This window comes from Acinonyx jubatus, chromosome D1 (assembly GCF_027475565.1).
Source record: "Acinonyx jubatus isolate Ajub_Pintada_27869175 chromosome D1, VMU_Ajub_asm_v1.0, whole genome shotgun sequence".
Lineage (NCBI taxonomy): Eukaryota > Metazoa > Chordata > Mammalia > Carnivora > Felidae > Acinonyx > Acinonyx jubatus.
In genome coordinates, this window is record NC_069390.1 from 111,712,393 (window position 1) to 111,736,615 (window position 24,223).

Genomic DNA, 24,223 nt, shown 5'->3' on the forward strand with positions numbered 1-24,223 from the left:
CTCTGTGCCCCTCCCCAACTTGTGCTCTGTCTCTCTATGTCTCTCAACTAAATGTACAAAAAAAATTTTTTTTTAAAAAAGTAGAACATTTTCTTGATCAGGGTTTCCTTCGTGACAGGTTGGCCCACATCTAAAACAGGGGACGATCTGAGGGAAGGGAGAGGTTCCATGGAAGACCGTGGGTTCCTCCACAGTCTGACTCATCCCTCTCTCGTCCCGACCCGACCCCGTGCTCCGCTTTGACTATGGGAAAATGAAATCTTCGCTCCTTCCTTTTCGTTTCCTTCGAAAGGCAGCGTGTGTCTCACACGGGGTCCTTACCGGGAATGCAGATTGTAGGTGACACCCCAGGGGCTCGCGTCCAGTAGACGCCCACGGGCCTCACAGCAAGAGGCAACAACTCCTGCAGTGTGAGATGGGGCTTCCCGCCCGGGGGGTGCTTTCCTGGCCGGGCTTCCTTCCTCTGCCCTTCTTTCCTCCGATGACATCATAATCTCTGATGTCAGGACATGCTTATAGTCCTGAAGGTAGACCTCACATGTCCACACGTATGCCGGAGGGGTTCCGATCGGCCACAAGTCGGTAGAAACTGTTCCTTTGTGCTCGTCACGTGAATGTCAGGGCTGGGTGTGAATGAGACGGAAGTACCTTCTAGGTTGAAAGAAACTTTCAGAAAAACGGAGAAGGTTTTCCAAGTTTATATAGATTATTCAAAACACACTGGGGAAAAAAAAACCCCATAAAACGGAATTTTAAAACCTTTTGTTTTCTCAGGCATTGTTTTGCTCAGTTAATTCTACTTAGAACATGATCTAAAGAGGTGAAACTATTGCTTCCTTCTACTTTAAAATGAGGGCCTATCCATTGCTTTCTTTTATTAATAATTCACAGAAAAGCAAAATTTCAAATCAGCTCCAAGTTAGTCAGGAGCGCAAACACCAGAGGCCAAAGTCAGGCACTAGTCATAGCTTTTGTTCAGGGAGGAGAGGGGAGGGTCCGGGCACTTCCTCCTTCTTGAACGATGTGTCACTCCCTTGCTTAAAACCCACCGGTGGTTCCAGTCAGCTGTCGGGACTAGAGGCACACTCGCCCGCGTGGCTTACAAACGGGGTCTGACCCCGTGCACCTGCCGCCGTCTCTGGCTCCGTGCGCTCCATCCCCTAACGTCCCTCCCCCTTCCCAGCGCCCTCCTTGCTTCTCTGATTCTTGCTTGAGTTTCCTGAAGACTCCACACCTGTCCCCTACTTGCCATTCTTCCTGTCGTGGCTAACTCCCTCTTCAACCTTCAGATCTCACTTTATTCTTTTTTTTGTTAAAAGTTTTTAAACGTTTATTTCTGAGAGAGAGCAAGTGAGCAAGCATGAGCAGGGGAGGGGCAGAGAGAGAGGGAGACACAGCATCCGAAGCAGGTTCCAGGCTCCGAGGTGTCAGCACAGAGCCCGACGCGGGGCTGGAACCCATGAACCATGAGATCATGACCTGAGCCGAAGTCGGGCACTCAACCGACCGAGCCCCCCAGGTGCCCCCGGATCTCACTTTCAATGTCACTTAATCTGGGAAGCCTCGGCTGACCTTAGGTCTGGGTTAAGGGTGTGACTCCTTTTTTCATTATAATTGCCTGTTTTCTGATTTTTTTTTTTTTGCATTTTTTAAAATTTAATTTTTTAAATTTACATCCAAATTAGTTAGCATATAGTGCAACCATGATTTCAGGAGTAGATTCCTTAATGCCCCTTCCCCATTTAGCCCATCCCCCCTCCCACACCCCCTCCAGTAAGCCTCTGTTCTCCATATTTATGAGTCCCTTATGCTTTGTCCCCCTCCCTGTTTTTATATTATTTCTGTTTCCCTTCCCTTATGTTCTTCTGTGTCTCAAAGTCCTCATATGAGTGAAGTCATATGATATTTGTCTTTCTCTGACTAATTTCACTGAGCATAACACCCTCCAGTTCCATCCACGTAGTTGCAAATGGCAAGATTTCATTCTTTTTGATTGCTTGAGTAATACTCCATTGTATATATACCACACCTTCTATATCCAGTCATCCATCGATGGACACTGGGCTCTTTCCATACTTTGGCTCTTGTCGATAGTGGTGCTATAAACATGGGGGTGCCTGTGCCCCTTCGAAACAGCACACCTGTATCCCTTGGATAAATGCCTAGTAGTGCAATTGCTGGGGCGTAGGTAGTTCTGTTTTAAGTTTTTTGAGGAACCTCCATACTGTTTTCCAGAGTGGCCACGCCAGCTTGCATTCCCATATAATTGCCTGTTTTCTATTCCGTATTCTCGGCTAAGATCGTAAACTTGGATTATGGCAGGGAGGTGAGAGCCGTGTATATGCTCACACACACATGTGTGCACACACATATGTGCACAAATTGAACAGGAAAGAGGTAAACTGATTTGTGTCACTTCTCATGATCCGGTGCCCTGTCCTTAGGTCCCTCCGAGTGCTGGGTACAGGAAAGCCTGGGGTACCCCAGAGAGGGAGTTAGTTCATGGGGAGGTTGCTGTGGACTGGAGGAGACGGGCACACAGCCAGTGCCACCGTCTGGGCCACAAACTGGGCCCCATGCTGTCGGGAGTCTTGAATATGGAAACACTGAAATAGAGAAGCTTTCTTTCTACATGACATCCCTAGAAGGTGTTTTGCAAGTCTCTTACCCCCTGAGTGAGCCGCATCTTGAAGAGGAACGCTCACATGGACGCGGCCTCCGCGTTGGGAGAGGCACGGCTGGGGTGTGGCTGTGTGTGTGCGTGTGGTGGGGAGACCCCTCGTCTCTGATGCGTGCATCTCTGCAGATGGCCCCCAGATACCTTCTCTCCTTTGCTCCTCTGTTGGTGTCACGTAGTCTGGAAATCTTGAGTCAGGAAAGTGAGGCACGGGGGGGGGTGGGGCCCGAAGTGCTCAGCCGCGTGAGCCCCCATCGCAGGTCTGGACAGGGCCCGTGGCTCCCAGGGTCCTGGCCAGAGTCCAGCTTCCATCCTGCCCCAGCAGACGTGCGCCACATTCGTGCCAACGGACCGCTGGCACCCGTGGGGCCACGGCCCGTGAGCCCACCTCTGCCGCGGGCTGTCGGGCGGGGATCAGAGAGGATTTATAACCTCTCAGTATTTAGACGAGGAGTAGGTGGGCGTCTGCTGGATCCTCCCTGGTGCTCCCCCCACGGGATTTCACTTCATAGCCCAGGACTCTGTGCTAGTTGGCTCCTTGGAGGTCACTGGGCATCATTACTCTGTGTCACCTGCTGTTCAGGGAGTCACTCGCCTTTGGACACATGCTTCTGTAGATTCCACTCCTGCCTGAGCTGCTCACGTCCAAGGTCCCTCCGAGGGGATCCTGCCGGTTGGCTGAGCACCCCGCGTCCGGAGCCCCGCTGGGGCAGACCTCCAGTGCCCGTGTCTCCAGACCATCTGCCAGCCCACGAGCGTTGTGGCACCTCTGTGGCCACAAAGGCAGATCAGTTGTCCACAGCAGCATGGCGGCCTCGGCTGAGAAAACCATGCTGGGCGCTGGCTGCACAGGGGCTGCGAGCTGGGCATTCAGAGCGCCCAGCCGGTACCTGCGGCCTCCCTTCGCCCGCTGAAGGCCCACTTGCTTTAAGTTATGTATGCAGTTATTCTCATCCCCACCTAAACCACGCCAGCTAAGCAAAGGTGTAAGAGTCTAAATTAGATCATTCGGAGTCTTCTGCAAAAGAGGAAGGAAAAATAAGAACTCTTCAAACTTCAGTACCCGCTGTAGAGTGTTTCAGATTATTTAGGAAGATGTGGTCAGCTATTTCACTGTAAATTCACTCTGTTATCAGCAATGGCTCATGTGTCCAGGAATGGCTTCACTTCCTCTCCAGTGGTCACCATAAAATTAAGACAGGGGATAAAAGCCATGTCTATATATAGACAACAGATTAATTCCTTTGCATGACACAATAGTTTGGGGCACTTGTAGTGACTATTTTTGTAGAATTCATACATAATGTGAGTTACAGAGCTTCTATAATCTGCTCATTAAGCTGCCCACAAACTCGTCTGCCCAGTTTTCAGCCCAGCAGTTTGGTCACAAAGACCTAACCATCCTTCGTAAAACCGTGGGGCTTGTATCACTGTGAGTCCTGTGCCGTGCGTAAGAGTAAGCCAGTAAGTTGACCTCGGTCTTTCTTCGTGCTTGTCACTGGCTCCTTACTGCCCCCCACCTCCATGGGGGCAGCGGGATCGGGTCATGGGCCCCCCAGGACCCTCCAGGGTCGTGGTTCTTGACTCCCTGCAGCCACTTCTACAGAGTGTGGATGTGGATGTCACCCGCCTCTCCACGGGCGACCTGTCCCCAAGTCTTTGCCTTATCTTGGGAAAAGAGGTAGAAACAGCTGAGAAGAGATGAAGCTTGAGTCTCCTGTCACTAGAGAATTCAAGTTCTCAGAACCGAGAATTTCAACATGGGATTCTCAACTCTGGTTATTCCCTGGGGCCAACCGCCGTGTTTTAGATGCCCACACTCTAGCACAAACCTGGAGGTTCTGAGGCCAAAGTCAGGGGCGAGGACGGGCGAGTGCTTGTGTTCTCAGATTCTAGTGGTCGTGTTCCGGCTCAGGCAGGGTTGAAGCCAGTGATTCGGATGAGACGCTTATATTTGTTCTTGTTCCGCACTCCAGCCAGGAGCCCAAACCGTGTTTCCCTAGGTGGCAGGTGCACACATTGCTGCCGTTCCCGTCTTGTGGGGGAAGGACCTGGGTTCGGAGAGGACCGGACTCAGTCCACCAGAGACAGGCAAGGAAGAGTGTCTGGAGTCAGCAGACAGACTCATTCAGCAAAGTCCGCCTGACTTCAGATACGAGTTCCCTCTGAACCCGCTTGTGGCTCAGGACGGCTTCTGCTGCCCAGGTGTCGCATTTGCTTTGGGAGGCATCAGTTATCAGTATGTCTTTTGTGCACCAGCACTGCGATGTGAGGGCGCTGAGCCAGAGGCGGGCGGAGTGATGAGCGTCCCAACCGCACCCTTCCTTCTCCCGGGCCCCCACACCTGTGCCCCTTCCTGCCAGTGCTTGGAGTGGAGCCAGACAGAGACCAGCTCCTTGGCGGCCCCCTGAACAGTGTCTAGTCTTTTTCTCCCAAGGGAGGTGCTGGGAGCTGGCACTTTTCTGCTTACCCGCCGTGCCGATCCGGGGAGGGGCGTCCTCTGGGGAGTACCTGCCAGTTTTGCCCTCATTGGGATGCAGGAGCCACTCAGCTGCCTTCCGGATTTCTCACGAACGGACTTGGCCCGGGTGGTGGTGTTGGATCCGTGTCTGCAGGTGGGGAGGGCGAGTGTGGGGGTGCCCCCACTGCCGTCTGGCTGATATTGCCGCACACGCGGTTTACGTCCTCGTTGTGGTGCTGCTTTGTGTCCATTTCCCAAAATTCACCAAAATACACATGTTACCGTATGAAAATTATACATCAGTAAATGAGATGAAAATAAGTTCGTAAAATTTTAATGTCACAAAAAATTTGTAAGCCAGCAGTATGTTGTAAACTGCTCCTAGAAACCATCCTTCAGCACCAAACAATTTATATATCTGTCATTCAATTCCGCTTAGAAAATAGCCTTGCATAGACAAAATTTTCTGATATATAGGCTATGCTTGCTTTAACTGTTCTTTTTTTTTTTTTCTCTTTATTCTCAAAATTGATTCCAGCCACACTCTCTTTTTCAGGATGGTGAGGAAGTCACGTAGGGATCACCATTTCTAAATAAAAAGTGGGTTGCATCCTACATGTACCACTGCTCAGTGCCTAAACAAACGTCTGATACGTAGTGGACATTCGTTAACATTTCTTTGAATGAATGGATGTAGTTTTCTTCTTTGATAATCCACTGTCAAAAGAGTGAAGAGAACCAGACCTTACAGTCAGATCCTTGATTTTGCCAGTTAGGGGCGGTACGGTCTCAGACGGTCTCAGCCTCGTCTACCCCCCCGTGTCAACAGGGATGATAATAATCCAGCAACTCATGAAGTGAGCTTTGAAAGAGCTAAAGAAAAAAGACAGCTTTCCATCGTCTGAGTGTTGTCACCTGGACAAGAATTCCCATTGGTTCTTCTCACCCGACAATCTTATCTGGCTGATTACGGAGCATTTGTGTCGATTCCAATCCACATTCGGGATGCTTGAAATGCTAACTAGACTGGTGTTTTTGACACTTTGTCCTTCTCCCCCCAACCTAATTGCATCACTCATTTCTACTGTCCGTGGTTTGCTAGAGCCTGGCAGTGCCTAACATGAACTAGATACAAACAGGAACCTTCAATAAATCTCCTGTAATCAGGTGTTTATGGCCCTTGCTTTCCACGTTCGCCAAGCTCTCTCCCTGGCCAACCGGGTGCCCGTGCGGCACATGAGAGCGGAGCCCTGGTGGAGGAGTGTCCTGCCATCTGTTCGTATCGTACTTTGCTTGTGGCTTAGTTTCCTCATGCTTCTCCAGTGCTCGTACCTCTGGGCGGTGGCTTCTGGTTCCAGCCTCCGCTCTGCAGTCTCGACTTCCTCCCCGTGGGTCTCCGTCCCACCACCATCCACCGTCCAGTCATGGACCTCGCCTCTGCCACCCGCGATCCACTGTCACAAAAGGCAAACTCCAGTTCATATCCTGCAAACCCAGGCAGTGGGCGTGTTGTTAGATGCTCTGAGTTTGTGGTAGTTGCCTCACGCCCTTGTTTTCTTTATTTTTCTAAAAACTAATCTATTATATATTTATATATGATATGTATTATGATGCGTATATTTAACGTATATTGTAATAATTTGTTGCATTCGTTGTTTCTATAATTTTATGTCTACCCTAAATAGTCTATTTATGGTAGAAAGAAAATATTACAGATATCACTGAAGATCCCCACGTCCCAGGGATCCGGAGTTTTCTGTTTGAACTAGAAGTTGACTCACTGCTCTAGGATAATGGCATGCCTGACTGAAAATTACTTGGTAACATTTAAGCTCCCGAAGAGTATGGTTTGGAGATCAGCCTAGGATGCTCCTGTTCTCTCTTCCTTTGAGGCTAGACTAGCAGAAGGCTCGCTCTCTGGCTCCTCAATCCTGGGAGGGCTGATACAGCTCAGATTTTGCATGACACCCAGCTCCAAGACCCATTTGGCTGCTCTCAGCAGACCTGGAGACCGACAGGCTGGCACATTAGAAAGACTGGCACATGACTCAGGGCCATCGGACCCTAAACTTTTGTGACAAGACTGATTTCCTTCTTCATCCTTCCCTCTTTTGGAAAGAAAGATTGTGTTTGTTTTCTAGCATAATACTGTGTCAGTTCTGCCTCGAGAAAAAGTCAAAATTCGCCTGGGAGCTTTGGACGCGGCCTGTCACATTTCCATAGGCTCCGTGACGTTGCCTCTGGCTTCATATTGTCAGTTTTCCTTCCAAAGCTCTGCCTTCCTGCACAGTTTCAGACTGGAGACTGGACTGAATTTTCCAGACCTTCGAGATGCCCCTTCTTATAGCCATGCCAGGTGGAGAGGAGCACTCGTCCCACGATGCTGCAAGGGGTAGTTAATGGGCCGTCTCTTCTTGGGAATGCATGAGCAACAGGTGACTCATCCTGTCCCTCTGTTATAGACCCAGTTACTTACATGAGACCTGCCATGCGGCAAATGCCGTGTCCCTGAAAATACATCTCAGACTTCTCCCTGTCCTCTCTGCTCTTTGTCACTGCTTTGTTTTTCTTCCTGGTATGTAAACGTCAAATACACTATACACTGTATTTTTTAAATTTGAAAAATTCTATTTATTATTCAGCTGTAAGTCATGTTTAGCTTTAATAGATATTACCAATTTTGTTCCCAGAATGGTTGTACCTGTTGACGCAGCTCCCAGGCAAGTAGGAGATTCTGACTATTCCAAACCATATCCAACCTTTGGAGCTATGAGGTTATTTTCTTTTTCTTCTTTTGAAAATTTTTTTTAAGTGTACTCTTTAATCCCCATCCCCTGTTTTCCCCATACGCCTCCCCTCCCACTACCCCTGGTAGTGTGTTCTCTCTCTCTTTTTAAATGTTTATTTATTTGAGAGAGAGTGAGAGCAGAGGAGGGGCAGAGAGAGAGAGCGAGAGAGAACCCCAAGCAAGCTCCACACACCAGTGCAGAGCCCAATGCGGGACTCAATCCCACAAACCATGAGCTCATGGTCTGAGCCGAAAGCAAGAGTTGAACGCTTAGCCAACTGAGGCACCCAGGCACCCCACCATCAGTGTGTTCTCTATAGTTAAGAGTCTATTTTTGGTTTCTCTCTCTCTTTTTTTTTTCCCCTTTGCTCATTTGTTTTGTTCCTTAAATTCCACATATGAATGAAATCATATGGTATTTGTCTTTATCTGACTGATTTATTTACTTAGCATTATAGTCTCTAGCTCCTTTCATGTTGTTGCAAATGGCAAGATTACATTCTTTTTGATGGCTGAGTAATATTCCAGTGTGTGTGTGTGTGTGTGTGTGTGTGTGTGTGTGTGTGTGTGTGTGTACATACCACATCTCCTTTATCCATCCATCAGTCAGTGGACACTGGGCTATTTGCATAATTTGGCATTGTTGACAACACTACTATAAACATTGGACGGCATGGAACCCTTTGAATCTATATTTTTGTATCCTTTGGGTAAATACTTAGTAGGGCAATTGCTGGGTCACAGAGTAGTTCTCTTTTTAACTTTTTGAGGAACCTCAATCCTGTTTTCAAGAGTGACTGCACCAGTTCACATTCCCACCAACAATGCAAAAGGGTTCCTCTTTCTCCACATCCTCGTCAACGTCTGTTGTTGCCGGAGTTGTTAATGTGAGCCATTCTGACAGGGGTGAGGTGGTACCTCATCGTGGTTTTGATATGTATTTCCCTGATGATGAGTGATGTGGAGCATCTTTTCATGTGTCTGTTAGGCATCTGGATGTCTTCTTTGGAGAAGTGTCTACTCATGTCTTCTGCCCATTGTTGTAATTGGATTACTTGTTTTTTGGGTATTGAGTTGTATCAGTTCTTTATATATTTTGATACTGACCCTTCATCAGCTATGTCATTTGCAAATATCTTCTCATAGTCCATAGGTTGTCTTTTAGTTTTATTGATTGTTTCCTTCACTGTGCAGAAGCTTTTTATCTTGATGAGGTCTCAATAGTTCATGTTTGCTTTTGTCTCCCTTGCCTCCGGAGACTTATATAGAAAAATGTTGCTACAGCTGATGTTAGAGAAATTACTGCCCGTGTTCTCTTCTAAGATTTCTATGGCCTCAGGTCTCACTTTTAGGTCTTTAATCCATTTTCAGTTTATTTTGGGGTATGGTGTAAGAAAGGGGTCCAGTTTCATTCTTCTGCACGTTGCTGTCCAGTTTTCCCAGCACCATTTGTTGAAGAGACTGTCTTTTTCCCATTGGTTATTCTTTCTTATTCATCAACGATTAATTGGCCATATAGTTATGGGTCCATTTCTGTGCTTGTTTTCCATTCCGTTGATCTATGTGTCCGTTTTTTTGGGTTTTTTTTGTTTTTTTTTTTGTTTTTGTCAGTACTGTACTGTTTTAATCACTACCACTGCATAATATAACTTGAAATCTGGAACTGTGATGCCTCCAGTTTTCCTTTTTCAGGATTGCTTTGGCTATTTGAGGACTTTTATGATTGCATACAAATTTCATTGTTCTACCTCTGTGAACAGTGCTGGTGGTGCTTTGATGGGGGGTGCTCCAAATCTCTAGCTGGCTTTGGGCAGTGTGTTGAGACATTTTCATCTTAACCATCCTGGTAGCTTGGGTACTCGTCTTTCACTGTGATCTTAATTTGCATCTCCCGACTGCTAGGTTTTCATATGCTTATTGACCGCTTAGATAGTCTCTATTTTATGAAGTGTCCTAGGTTTTTGCCTATTTTTTTAAAAACTGAATTGTCTTACCAATTTCTTATTGATCGGTAGGAGTTTTTTATGTACTTTGTATATGAATTCTTTGTCATTTATGTAACACATGTATACATTTATTATATGTACAAACATACAGATAGATTTACAAGCAACACAGGAAATCTAAAAGCCAAAAGAGAAAAGGTGGACAGATACCATCACACATCCCCCCAAAATTTTTGGTGTTCAGGATGATAAAAGACACGAAGACATCATATTATAGATGATACTATATAGATAGTATGTATAATTGACTATATATAACTGACTGTATATATCAAATATACCATATGTATAATTGAACCAGCCCAATCCATTCCTGAGTTCAGAGAAATGAGATGAGTTATATGATCACCCATACACATTTAGAAGAATGTCCATACCACCTTTATTCCCCATATCCCCAAACTGGACATAATGACATATCTAGAATAGATTAAAAAACTGATGACATGTTCATAAAATGGGATACCACACAACATAAAGAATAAATTTCAGCTCCGCGCGACAACATGAGTGAAAGAGGTCAGACACGAGATAGTACATATTAGGATTCTATTGATATTGAGGCAAAACAAATATTTACTGATACCAATCAGGTAGTAGTTACATTGCGGGGGGTCTTTCCCGTGGAGGGAGGGAGAACAGGAAGCCTGGGAGGCTGGGATGGTTCTCTCTTGCCATGGGGGGCGGTTACAGAGGTATATGCATATGTGAATGTTAAGCGAGTCGTGTGCTTGACAGTATATGGTATGAGGTAAGGATTGGTGTGTGTTCTGTTTACTGCTGTATCCTCAGTGTCTGGGAAGCACCTGTCACACAGCCCGTGTTCGGTGCGGAACCAACATTGCGCACTGAACGTGCATTCACCCAGTGTCCACATTGAAACAGCACCCCTGGTAACCACAACCCAGATGTTGATGTTTTATCTACTTTCCTTCAAACATGTTGCTCGTTAGCTGAGTCATGTTTAGAAAGGGTTAACCTGTAGAAAGAGCCCACATAGAGATGGATGTGGAACCGAGAACCACAGCGGTGTTATTCGGCCGGACAGCTGTATGGTCCCAGAGCTTCGGGGAAACCAGGCTTGTTTCCAGTGGACATGTCTAGACAGCTGTGAGTAGTGAATCATATGCACACTTACAGGAACCTGAAGAAACTCTGGCCTGTGTCCAAAATGGGGATTGTAGCAAGAGCTTAGGAATTAATCTATAGCAAGATGAAAGTTAAGAAGAGGCAAGCGTACAAGGGAACTTGGTGTAGGACAAAGGTGGCATTTTAATTCTATTGGGGACTTGATGGTTAATTTGAAAAGCAATCCTGGGACAATTGGCTATGAGAAGAAAAACGTTAGGTTCCTATTCATGCTACATATAGAATTAAATTCAGCTTTGGTTAAAGATCCGTATGTAAGAGCTGTATACAAGCAAATATAAAAGATGTTAGAAGAAAGTTTACGAGAATATGCCGGTCACTTTAAGAGTGGAGAAGACGCACTTAAACAATGTAGGAAAACTAAAAGCCAAAAGAGAAAAGATGGGCAGGTATTATCACATAAAAAACCTTCTCTACTGTTTGGAATGCCGTAAGATATTATAAATAGACTCAAAATGGTAACCAGGAGAAAATATTGGCTGTGAATATAAATAAAGAGTCATTTCCTTTATAATTATAAAAGAGCTTTTACAGATTTGTAAGATGAAAGAAATTAACTCAGAAAAAAAAAAAAAAAAGAAAGAAAGAAAGAAAGAAATGTGAAAACTAACGACCTGAGCAGGAAATGCAAAGGAAAGCATGAGTGTAAAAATGTTGGCCCTCTCCAGTAGCCCTCAAATCAAGCCAGGAATAAGATGCCGTTATTTTACTGCTAAGATGGGCGAACACGGGTTCGCTTTCTCATTTCTTTGGTTCTTTGGGTGTATTTTGGACGTTGCCTTCTTAAGTGCTTTTCAAAGTATAATGTGAAATTTATTATTTCCTTTGGAAGGTGGGCGCTACTGGGTGAGAAGGTCAAATGCATAGTGTAGGTTGGACACCTGACCGAGAGAGGGACAGCTGCTTAGACACGGGAAGGCAGTGCCAGAGCCGCAACCCACACCCAGCTCCCAGGGACGGCCGGCTCTCCTGGCTCCTGCTTTTCAACACTTTCCCTCCCACACAGGCCCAAGAACCTATAGGCATTCTCACCTGTTGACATTTTCTGGGAACAAAGCCTCTGTTTTAAAAAATGACAAAACTTGTCACTCGGGCAGAAGACAGCGTGTCCTTTTAGTGTCCTATCAGGGCATCGTGTGACGGGTCCGCCCCTGGGTTATTTAATCAGGTAGGAGAATGCAATTTTATTGGACTGTTATTCACTATTGATTAAAATCTAGGCTTAGAGAAGCAACGTGTTAATTTATAATTTTTGCCTCTCAGCACTCTCAGTGGTTTCTGTCCAGTAGGAAAGATAACCCCGATGGTGGTGGTTTTATTGTCCTGTAGGACAGTAAACCATGTCATCATTGTCCTCTGGCTAGGACAAAAGAGGATTAAAGCAGAAAAAAAGCATCTATCGAATCACTAAAAAAGAATCTAAGATTGTTTCAAATTGAAGTAAAAATAACTGATAAAAGCTTTGGTTCACATTAAGGAATGAGCCTTTAAGAGGGAGTATAATTTGTGAGCTAATAGGGTGATCCTCTGGTAAGTATTTAGGTGTTCACTTAGATGGAAAGGAAGCTTTCCCCCCACCCCCAGGAAATCACCCAGTACCGCCACACCCACCACTGGGGACACTCCCATCTCAGGTGGGTATTTCATACCCTTCCTGGGTCATGTGGGAGAAGTCCGCAAAAGAAGGGAGGGGCCAGATCAGAGAGATGTCTTTGTCATACTTTGAATGACCAAGAGATTTGACCTTGGAAAACTGAGCTACAACTCCGCCTTTCTCTCATGCATTCTCTATGCAGCTACCAGAAAGACATTTCTGATGAAAATTCAACCCTTTCCTGCCTCTGCTTAAATTCTTCATTGCCTCCTAGTGCCCTTAGGATTGAATTGGAGCCATTGCATCATCGAGGCCCCTGATTTCCTCTGCAGTCCCATCCCTAGAGATACCTTCCCTCCCCAACACACATGCATGCACACATACACCCACACACATGCACATGCACACGCACACACATGTACGCATGCATGCATACACTTAACATGCAAGCATGCCTACACATGCTTGCACATACATAAGCACACACTCCCCTCAGCTCCAGCCATTCTCTCTGGCTTTGCACACTCACTTCCCAGTTCACTTGCCTCAGCCCCTGCTTTCCGTCTATATGCTCGCCTGGTTTAAGACTCCCCTTACACTTCCTCTGGGAAGCCCTCCCTGCCCCTCCTGTGTGTTTCCCAGGCTCCACGACAACATACTCACTGCTTGATCCCCATAGGGCCCCCAGGGCAGTTACCCCAGGACAGCCTCCTTCATTACACCATGAGCCCCTTGAGAGAAAGAACTGTGTCCCCAGAACCTAACACCAGGCCTAGCATACACTCAGCAAATATTTATGGAATTAGTGGTTGAAAGAATATTACCTTAAAAAAAAAAAAATATGGGGCACCTGGGTGGCTCAGTCAGTTAAGCGTCCGGCTTCGGCTCAGGTCGTGGTCTCGCAGTTTGTGAGTTCGAGCCCCATGTCAGGCTCTGTGCTGACAGCTCAGGGCCTGGAGCTTGCTTCGGATTCTGTGTGTGTGTCTCTCTCTCTCTGCCCCTCCCCTGCTCATGCTGTGTCTCTCTCTGTCTCAAAAATAAATAAAACATTTAAAAAAAATTAAAAAATATATACTGTGGAATTTTGAAATAAAACTTGTATTCTAGAAAATTTGGAAAGCACAACAATGCCCAAGGCAAGAAGTTCAAATCAGCTGTAATCCCCCCTACTCCGAGATAGCCCCTTTTAGTTGATGCATTAATCTTGAGAAAGGGGACACCACGTAAAAAGGAGACCGTGGGAACTTTCTGGCAACACCGTGTCTCACACAGAGAATGGAATTAAAAGACCAGTTAGAAGAGGATCCAGAGGGGCGCCTGGGTGGCGCAGTCGGTTAAGCGTCCGACTTCAGCCAGGTCACGGTCTCATGGTCCGTGGGTTCGAGCCCCGCGTCGGGCTCTGGGCTGATGGCTCAGAGCCTGGAGCCTGTTTCCGATTCTGTGTCTCCCTCTCTCTCTGCCCCTCCCCCATTCATGCTCTGTCTCTCTCTGTCCCAAAAAGAAATAAAAACTTTGAAAAAAAAAAAAAAAGAAGAGGGTCCAGACTCCAGGTATAAAATGACAAGCGTGTGGACCAGATGGGACGAAGGGAGGCCTGAGATGCACGTGGTTACCAGGATGTTCGGTGGCCGGGCCTGGACATTGATTCGGGGCGGTGGTGAGCCAGTGGGAGGACCGTCTGCTGACCTGAGGTTAATACGCAGCTAAATAAATGGAAGATTTTGAGATTGGGTGAACGGAGGTGTCCTGCCCTCATCTCCTCCCTCATCAAATGTTTATCAGGCATGTCTTCTGCCCCCCGCGCTGGTCTGCTCACTGGGAAAGCGTGTGCCACCACACGGCCACACGGCTTTGTTTGCCCTTCGCCTTCACCCCTGCACTGGCCACGGTGACCACGTTTTAAGCAACTTCTTGAGAAGTTGATGAGAGAACAGACATGCTGATTGTGGACTGGCGGTTGTGGGCTTTCTGGAGGAGCAGCCAGGAGTCATCACCGTGTAACACAGAACAGCTCAGTCCGTTGGCCCCGGTAGGAAATGGTTTTCCTCCAGGTCATGTAGCTGTGTCTTCCTTTTCCTCACACGTCCCCTTGCTTCCACCCCGCATGTGGGGGCACTGCTTGGGTTTCGATCTGGACCTGTGTCCCCTGAACCGCAGCCCCTCGTCCTCAGGGTAACAGGTGCATCAGTGAACACATCAGCAAAGCCCCCAGCCTTGTCCAGAGTCAGCTCTGGTGGTGGGAATGTGGTGCCTCTGGGAGAGCTCTCAGATTTAGGCCTGGAGAGCCATCGAGGAACGCTAAAATGTCCTTGAAAGGGGCGCCATGGTGGCTCAGTAGGTGAGGCCTCAGACTCTTGGTTTTGGCTCAGGTCATCATCTCGTGATTTCATGAGTTCAAGCCCCATGTGGGGAGGGCTCTGCGCTGACAGTATGGAGCCTGTTGGGCATTTTCTCTGTCCCTCTCTCTCTGTCCCTCTCTCTCTGTCCCCTCCCTGTAGATGCTCTCTCTGTCTCTCTTGAAGGAATAAACTTAAAAAAAAAAGTCCATGAAAGAATGTTCAAAGCACAGACATATTCCTTCAATCCCCCCGAGCATACGCGGTGATGATGGGAGGAATGTGTGTTCAGGGCTGTGACACATGTGGTGAGATGGCATCTTCCTGGCCAGAGACATAGGAGACACTTGTTTGAGACAGAGGCATAAAAACCCCTGATTGTGCAATGGCTACTTTTTCGTTGGTGCCAGATGTGAACGGGCCAGATTCCTTTGTGAGGAAAATTGGGAATCCGTCTCACTAATAAAAAAGTCCCTTAATAGTCAATAGCTAGAAAATTTAAGAAACTTCAGAAGAAAAAAGCACTAAATAAGTTAAATGGCCCCATTAGGGTTACATGAGTGGTACTTTGAGATCAATCATTTGAGATTTAGGATTTGGATACTTTTCTCTGTACATATATTACATAGCAATACAAATTTTATCTAAAAGCAAAATTGCTCTGGATACAGCATCTTCTAAAAAAAAAAAAAACAAGAACACAACAAACCGGGAGAATCTGTCTCTGTTTCTCTGATGAGGAGAATGGTTGCAGACTTAGGGCAGAACCTTCGAGGCAGCTTTCCAGGCTTCAGACTCTGGGCTCGGTCAATGGGGACACACCACATCCTAATTCCACTTCACTGGCTGGTTGACCGCTGGCACATTATTAAAACTCTCCGAGCTTCGTGGAACCCATCCACAAAATGGGAATAACATCACTCTCTCGGGGTCATTACGGGCTTGAACAGGATGACGTGTTTACTGTGTCCGGTCGAGGCTTTGCCGCACAGAACCCCCTCATGAATGTTGGGTCCTCACTCGCTCCAACAATGTCTCTCTTTCCCACCTTCATGGGCTTTCCTCCATCTGAGCTCCCAGGGAAGCCAAAGGGAGATGCTAAGGGGCAAATATGTCAAGGACTGGGAGGCAGGAGAGGCCCCGGGAGGAGCCGAGGTCAGCCAGGTGCTGGCACTCATGAATAACAAGGAAAATGTGAAGGGATCCCTGTCACTGTCGAAACCCGGCCAGATGCGGCCGCCCGGGTGCCAACGATAACAAGAGAAGCTGAAATTAGAGTATTTGCTCACCGCGCAGATTTTCCCCACAGAAAACTAGGAGGAGTAGGTCAAAAAACGGCAATACGATCTATCAAAATAGTGGATTTTCCCAGGGTATGAGTATAGCAGGGAATCTGGGGTTACTTTTCGGTACCAGTCTTACAGGAACGTTTGGTTGACTCATTAAAATCCACTCACTGGCAACTTTCGTGTGTGCCATCTTCTGACATGGGGTTTTGGGGAATTGGGATATCCTGTCATCAGCAGCCTGTGACATGAACTTGCTTTTCTTAAAATGGTTTCCCCTGAGTTGTCCGCTCTCCCTCACGTGGTGCCTAAGGTAACTCAATCAAGGTTCATCTAGCAATAGAATCTGCATGGTCATTAGCTCTAAAACTTCCCCAGGTTCCTCCCTCCCTTCCTTCCCTGGGGACCCTCCTGCCTTCGTCGTGTCTCCTCCTCTGTGCCTTCTTCACGTCAGGTTTACCCCGGCCGTAGGCTGCAGATTGGTGTGCTTGAATGGTGGGTGACCTGAGGGATCCCTTCCTCGTCACACATCACCAGTTCAGTGCTCCCCCACTGATACCTCGTCTCCTTGGGGTGAGGAGGTCGCTGTTTTCTTGAATACTATGCCACCTTAGTCCCCAGTAGGTGGCATTTTTCTCTTTGTGTATTTCTTATGTGGGGGCCAAGGGCAGGCTGCCCCAAGATGTGCCACTTTGGCATATCAGTTATTTGAAATAAGTTACTTAAGAGATAGCCTGTGCAGGAAGGACACCGAGACCCTCCTCTGCCGCCCTGGACACAGGAATACATCTCCAGGTGAAAGTTGCCGTCCTTGTTCCAGGACGTAAAGACACATCCTCATCACCAGAGATGGGACGTTCAGAGCCAAGCAGGCTGTGTAAACAACCCTTGTTACTTTTTACTGATGTGCTCCCCCAGTCCAAAGTCTGTTGAGGATTCCTTACTAATTAAAAATCCCACAGTTCAGTTTTCCTTTCTCGGTCAATGCCTCACAGATTTACGGTTTCTTTGTCTCGAAACTACGACAGCTCTCTGCATCAGTCTCTTCTCTGGGTCTCAATTTCATTATTGGGCCTCCACGTACACGTTATACAATGGGTTTTTTCTATTGTTAATTTGTCTCATGTAAATTTAATTCTTAGTCCAGCTGGAAGACCTTGAAGGTCAGAGGAAGAAATTTTCCTTCCCTTCACTTCATTGTAAAGTAATGATCGAGCCCACCAAACTGTGACTTAGAGGACATTTGTTATTGAAAATTACATAGTGCTTAAATGCAAACGATACTCCAATGGTGATACCACATGTGGATACCAGGGTTCCATCCGTGGCTCAGTGGAACATCTGACCTGGTCTGTCCCTGATGCCCTATGGCCTTGGGCCAGCCTCTACCTTTGAAGAGACACCCGAGGAAGGGGAAACATATAGAAGAGGTGACACATGGAGTCGAGTACTTTGACCTTAGCATCTCCAGTCCATTTGTTGATTGTTACTACAGAAACAGGGGCTGGTACTCAGGAAGGCTCTTGGTCTCTCACCCATCAGTCTGTGATACCAGTGCTCTTCCTGTCCTATGGAGATGGGAACAGGGGGGGTGAAGGCAGCTCTTGGCTGGAGTTTGGGATTACGTTTTGCCATTAGAACTGTAGCCAACAGGCAAGCATCAAAGGTGTGGGGAATTCAGACTGTGTGCATCTGTGGGGGAGAAAAATTTTACTTTACCATTTAAGATTCTTCTAACTGGACTAAGAATCAGATTGACAGGAGACAGATTCACAGGAGAAAATAAAATTTAATCTCGTTTGTGTGGGGAACCCACACAGACATGAGATGCTAAAGGCAGTCAGGCACAGTGAGGTGTAAACGTCATCCTGGAAAAGCAGAAGGCAGTAGAGGTAGGGGCCTTCAAAGGGGAGGAATGAATTCACAGGAGGATGAAAAAAAGGACATGTTTAGTAACAGAATTTGCTGGGTGATCAGAAAGAGTGGGACGCAGAGAAGGCTTTGAACAAACAGGCCTCGCCGGGTTCCTCCCTGTCCACTGTCGCTCGTTCGTATCGTAACGCGGTTATGTGTGGTGACCGTTCTCTTCCTGGAACAGGTCCTCTCTATTCTTTTAGGCAGTGAGGGGGAAGCTCAAAGTTTCTTCCTGATTGTTTCAGCTCAAAATAATCTGCATGTCAAAGTGACCAGTGTCGGGGGGGACCTGTCCTTGTCCCCTACACATCATTGAATGATCTGGGTTTAAGGAGTCATTATGCCCATTGTCGCTATCAGCATGAGAACCGAAACAACATCAACAGTGACAGGTGGCATGACAGTCTGTGAGAATAAAGGGACCCGCAAGTGATAAGAGCTTACTAATCAGGTTGCATGGAAGTCAGCAATCGCCTGCTAGAAGCCTCTAAGCTCACACATGTCAGGATGTGCAGGAACATTTGTCCAATGGCTTGTGAGGTCCCTTGCTCCTTCTACAGAGAAGGGGGTGGGCATCGCCTTCTCAGCTGCCTGCTTGTTCTGTGCTACGAGCCCATCATCTGCTACAGGCCACCATCACAAGGAAGAGGTCTGGAGATTCAGGGGATGATTAGGACCATGGCAGAATCATCTTTGCTGTGCATGATTTTTCTCAATTTCAAGAATTCTTCACCAGGGACCAAGGCCACTAAAATTATAAGTAATTTTAAAAAGATGAGTACATTTTCCTAAGAGGTTTTATCACTTTGCTGAGGTTTTTTTTTTAGTGATTGAATTTTATTTTATTTTATTTATTTATTTTTTAATATGATTTATTGTCAAATTGGTTTCCATACAACACCCAGTGCTCATCCCAACAGGTGCCCTCCTCCATGCCCATCACCCACTTTCCCCTCTCACCCACCCCCCATCAACCCTCAGTTTGTTCTCAGTATTTAAGAGTCTCTTATGGTTTCCCCCCTTCCCATCCCCCATGGTCTTCTGTTAAGTTTCTCAGGATCCACATGAGTGAAAACATATGATATCTGTCTTTCTCTGCCTTAGTTCACTTAGCCTAATACCCTCCAGTTCTATCCATGTTGCTAGAAATGGCCCGATTTCATTCTTTCTCATTGCCAAGTAGTATTCCATTGTATATACAAACTGCATCGGAGGTTTTTGAAGACCCTCGTAATCTCCAAGTGTTCTGAGCCACTGCTCCACAAAAGTCACTAGACAGACATATGGAGAAGAACAGAAATTACTTCCCAAATCTGTGACCCAGAGGGAAGGCAAGTGCTCTGGTACTGTGGATTTAGGATGCCCTTCCCTTCTGTGGAGGGAAGAGCTGGAAACAGAGCACACACGTGCCAGTGAGAAAAGCCTTGAAGAGTGCAGTGCACCTAAACTTTGGAGTATAGTAATGGGATGTTTTAAGGGCGGTCTGAGTCTATCCTGGAGGCCTTGGAGGTGTTTCTATGTGGCAGTCATTAGTGAGAAAAGCAAGAATCAGAGAAATGTATGTAATATAATTCCATTTCATAGAACAAATCATGACAAACTTCCTTCTCACTTAGATGTGTGTGTGTTCTGTTAAAAGGCAAACCACAGGCCCACAGTGGCAATGGCATTGCTTACACTAACACCTCACTCAGTAAACTCAGACTTAATACCTAACTTAACTACAGTTTGAAGTGTGCCCGGAGTGTGACCTTAACCAGCCAGCCTGGAATGTCCTGGTCAACACAAGGAGGTAATCTGCCCCTCGACCTCTAGGAAGGCAACCTCACCTAAAACAACACATCCTTTGCTAATAATTTCCTTTTTCCTACTCCTGAAAACACTTTCCTTTTCTGTAGCTCGACAGAGTTCTTCTGTAGAGCTCCCCTCTACATGCTGGATGGGATGCTGCCTGATTCATGAATGGCTTTTTAACGATACAATATGATCAAGAAGGAAAAATACAGAATATATATAGAAAGAAAAATATAGAAGTCTGTATCTGGATTGTTAATGAAGAGGAACCAGAGAGCAGGAAGAGGTGAGTTATTCAGTGGAGAGAGAAGAAACGAGGAGCACACGTGTGAAACACACTAACAAACAAGTCCCCTGCCCTGAAAAAAGGTGTCCATAATATAAGTTGCATGCACGGTATGAAGTCTTCTGAATGGACTTAGCTGCATGTGCATTTACGCACGGAGACATGCAAAGCACAGCGACTACAGTAGCAGTGATCTCACGCATGGAACGTTGACTGATGTTCTGTTCTTCATGTTTCACAAAGTTGAGCCCCATTCTTTTCCTTATATCTTTTGTAGTTCAAATATTTTATGACTCGCATGCGTTATTATATAATCAGAGAAAAACATTTAAATTTCCTTGTGATAAAATGAAAAATATTGGCTTATTTTTATTTCAGGTGGCAGTTCTCATTCTCGGTGTATAAATCCAGTAGCCATTAAATTAATTATGTTCAGGGAGTGCCCGACTCTTGATTTCGGCTCAGGTCGTGATCTCACAGTCTGTGGGATCGAGTCCCGCGTCAGGCTCTGCCCTGTCAGCACAGAAATTCTCTACTCGGGATTCTCTCTGTCTCTCTCTCTGCCCCTGCCCCGTGCTTTCTCTCTCTCAAGATAAATAACTTTAAAAAGTATTATGTAAAGAACTTGGACATAGCACATAAATCCTGATCTCTGTGTCATGTAACTTGTTTGGGCAGATTCAACAAGGATATGGCATGTCGTTGGCACCAACGGACTAGATTAAAAGTTGAGATGAAACCCACTAAGTCCACATTAGTGGTGTAGGGGAGGCGGAACTTCACCTCTATTCACCTTAGGCGTTCAGCCGGAGCTCTTGAACAGTAAGAGAGACTTCCCAAGAGAAAAGCAGCAGCTGTGGACTGCACACAGCAAAAACCTAGAAGAGAAGTAACTCGGAACGCTGGCTTAGAATTCCAGCGTACGTCCATGTTCAACAAAGAACAATATGTTTGCAGAGAAATGACAAGACAGAGAAAAACAGTTTTAGTGTTCCCAGGGTGGCAAGCTGTGGGAAGGTAAATGTGGGGGGAAGTTAATGGAGTGAGGTTTGTGTGTGCGGGCTCCCGACTCCGGTAAAAGGAGGATTTGGATCTTGCCCTTAGGCAGAAAAGGGGGAACTTTTTCTGCCTTTGCCGTTGCTTAATCGTCTTCAGCCCAAAACAGTTTTCGTGCCAAAGAGACATATTTTGGGGTGACATAATCTGGTTTCCTTCAGTGGAATTAGGCTCCGGGAAAGAAGTCAGAAGGAGGATCATCTGCTCGGTCCCAAATGTGGAAACGAGAAACAGAACGTGCTAGAGGCTTGAGCAGGGCTTGAAGCAAAGGAGTGGGCTTCGCGCGTGGTGTGTGACCAGAACATACCTGTGGACAGGCACCGGAAGGCCAGCTTCCCTGGGGCTGATGAACAGCAGGACTGGTCTTTCCAGAAGCAGACAAGAATGTGATTAGATGTATAAGGGACCTTCTTGAACTTCCTTGACGGATGCCTAAATCATGGTTGTTTAGACATTATTGTCACTCACTGTGAGATATTTTCCATTTGTAAAATGAATTCTCAGCATGATTCATGCTTCCTTGCAGGACTTATTAATCATCTGATCGAGTTGGTGTTGGAAAGGAGGAAGTTCCTTGCTGTCTCCACAGAATAGATCTTTTTAGGGCCACCTTGGGTTGGAAATCTCAAGAGCTTTGTTATTCATAGTGAAACTAAGATATGAAACTTGACTTCATGAATTTCCTTGGTGCTAAGGAAGAGCCTATCTTTCTCTGTGTTTGTCTAAGTTACGTTAGGTAGCCGTCATGCACAGAGAGTGTTCCACATGGAATTTTGTAAAGCCATGCCCAGGTGGCTTCATTTGGTTCCTCCTTGTGTGTGTGTGTGTGTGTGTGTGTGTGTGTGTGTGTGTGTGTCCCCGTCCTTCTTTTTGCCTTCCCTTCCCTAGGTACCCTCCTTCCCTTCCTCTGTGTGGGCCCGTGTCATTGTCCAGCAGGATCCCATACGGTGCACTTTTGGTCACGACCCTGGCATATCCCAACTTTGGATAATAAGAGGGCTTCCAATGGAAGAGTCCTCACTCAGAAACCGTCTCCCTCACAGGCTAGTTGTGCTGATTCCGAATCTTCCAGTAGAGACTGGTTATGACTGCGCATCTTTCCAGCGGAGAGTCTTAGGTCAATATTTTGAAGTTCTTTATGTCTTTTAGAGTGCTTTATGGCAATGAAAAGGTCCATGATACTGTAGCTCTTTCAGGGGACATCGAACAACATCTGGTAGAAAAGTTTGTTGAAAGGCAGCTGAGAGCAAGAGAGGCTTCCGAGGGCTCTAACTTGTTTGGATGGAAACGGCTCAGGAATTGAGGTGGGCAGGCATCTCAATATTTCATTAAGTTTGCCTGGGATCATCCCTGATTTAAGGACATGCATAGACGAGAGACTCCTGCTGCGGAAATGTGAGCCCGTGCCCCTCTAGGTCCAGGCTAGAGGACCCAGAGGACCTGGGCTATGTTGATGCCTCCATGTTTCTATTTGAATTCCTCTAAACTCAGATGCCTAGGTATTGATTGTTTAGTAACACTATCCTTTTGTGTTCTTTGAGGGCTAAGAGAGGGTCTACAACAATTGCTAGTTAATAAAATATATACACTTTCTGGAAAAGATAGACAAAACATTCAAAAAATTATGCTTAAAGTATGCTGATAGCAGCAACGATGATGATGGTGATGATAGGCCACACCCACTCTGCAGAAAGGATCGTGTTAAGTAGCTGGTACATGTAGCCTGCATGAACCTCAGTCCAGCTGTGCCAGGTACGATCGTTTTTAAATTTTTAACTTCAGGTCTGAGCTTCCACATCATTGGACTGGCAGGAAATTCAGTCAGTCATGCTGGCATTCTGCGCCCTCCGTATCGATTTGCCCAGCCCATGTGCTCTTGACTTCTGCTGCCTGTGGCACCTGTGGCCACAGGACCCGGACCCCTGAGGGGAGCCAGAGCCTCAGGCCCGGGGTTTCACTTCGTTGCTGCACCTTGCGATGATAGCTTCTGTGGTCCCACCTCATCCCACTGAGCGGGGCCCAGTTCATCATGGTGCCCGGAACCCATAGGCTCCCCAACCACCTCCGGCACTGGCTCGGTGAAGAAAACATCCCTCTCTTCCCAAACGGTAACCATTTCGGGAGATTTCGATTCTTGGGAAAAAGTCTGAATGAGAATAATATGTTCAACGTCACAAAGGTTAAGGCAAAAACCACAGAGTCGGCTAGCAGCTTGAGTGGAGCTTGAAGGAAAGGAGAGAAACGTAGGAAAACATCACGTAGTTTAAAAATTACCTTGTCCCACCCTCGAAGGGAACTGTGCGGATTCTCTCTGATCTCTTCCCCTCTCTCTCTCCATTGGATTGTTTTCCCTCTGCGTTGATCTGGCCCACAAATACAGCCAGTCCGTCTTTTCTGCGGATGCAGATACTTTTCAATGACGCTTCAACAGCTTTGCCTTCTGTGGCCTAAAGAGTCTCTCTGAGATCCAGGCCTCTGGGCTTGATGCGCTCCTCCGGAGACTGCCCAGGTCAGCCGTGAGGTGTCGTGTCAGCCAGGCAGAAGTGGTATCACAGGTCTGGTACTGACCCGGGAGTGTGGAGGATGTGCCATACAGGACATACATTCTCAGCGGAGCAGTGCACTCCTCAGTGGGTGAAATTGGTCCCTGGGGGCAAAAAAATCTTATTTTTTATGTATAAAGGACAGACATCCATGTGGCATATGAACAGATACAGTTTTAAAAATTTTTTTAACATATATTTATTTTTGAGAGACAGAGAGTGAGTGGGGGAAGGGCAGAGAGAAAGAGGGAGACACAGAATCCGAAGCAGGCTCCAGGCTCCGAGCTGTCAGCACAGAGCCTGACACGGGACTCGAGCCCACAAACCGCGAGA

At 46.6% G+C, this 24,223-nt stretch overlaps 1 protein-coding gene across 1 annotated transcript in view; it reads left to right on the forward strand.

The window, feature by feature from the left end:
- Positions 1-24,223, forward strand: part of MMP12 (matrix metallopeptidase 12) — a 44,987-nt gene that overhangs the window by 2,916 nt on the left and 17,848 nt on the right. The window lies entirely within an intron of this gene.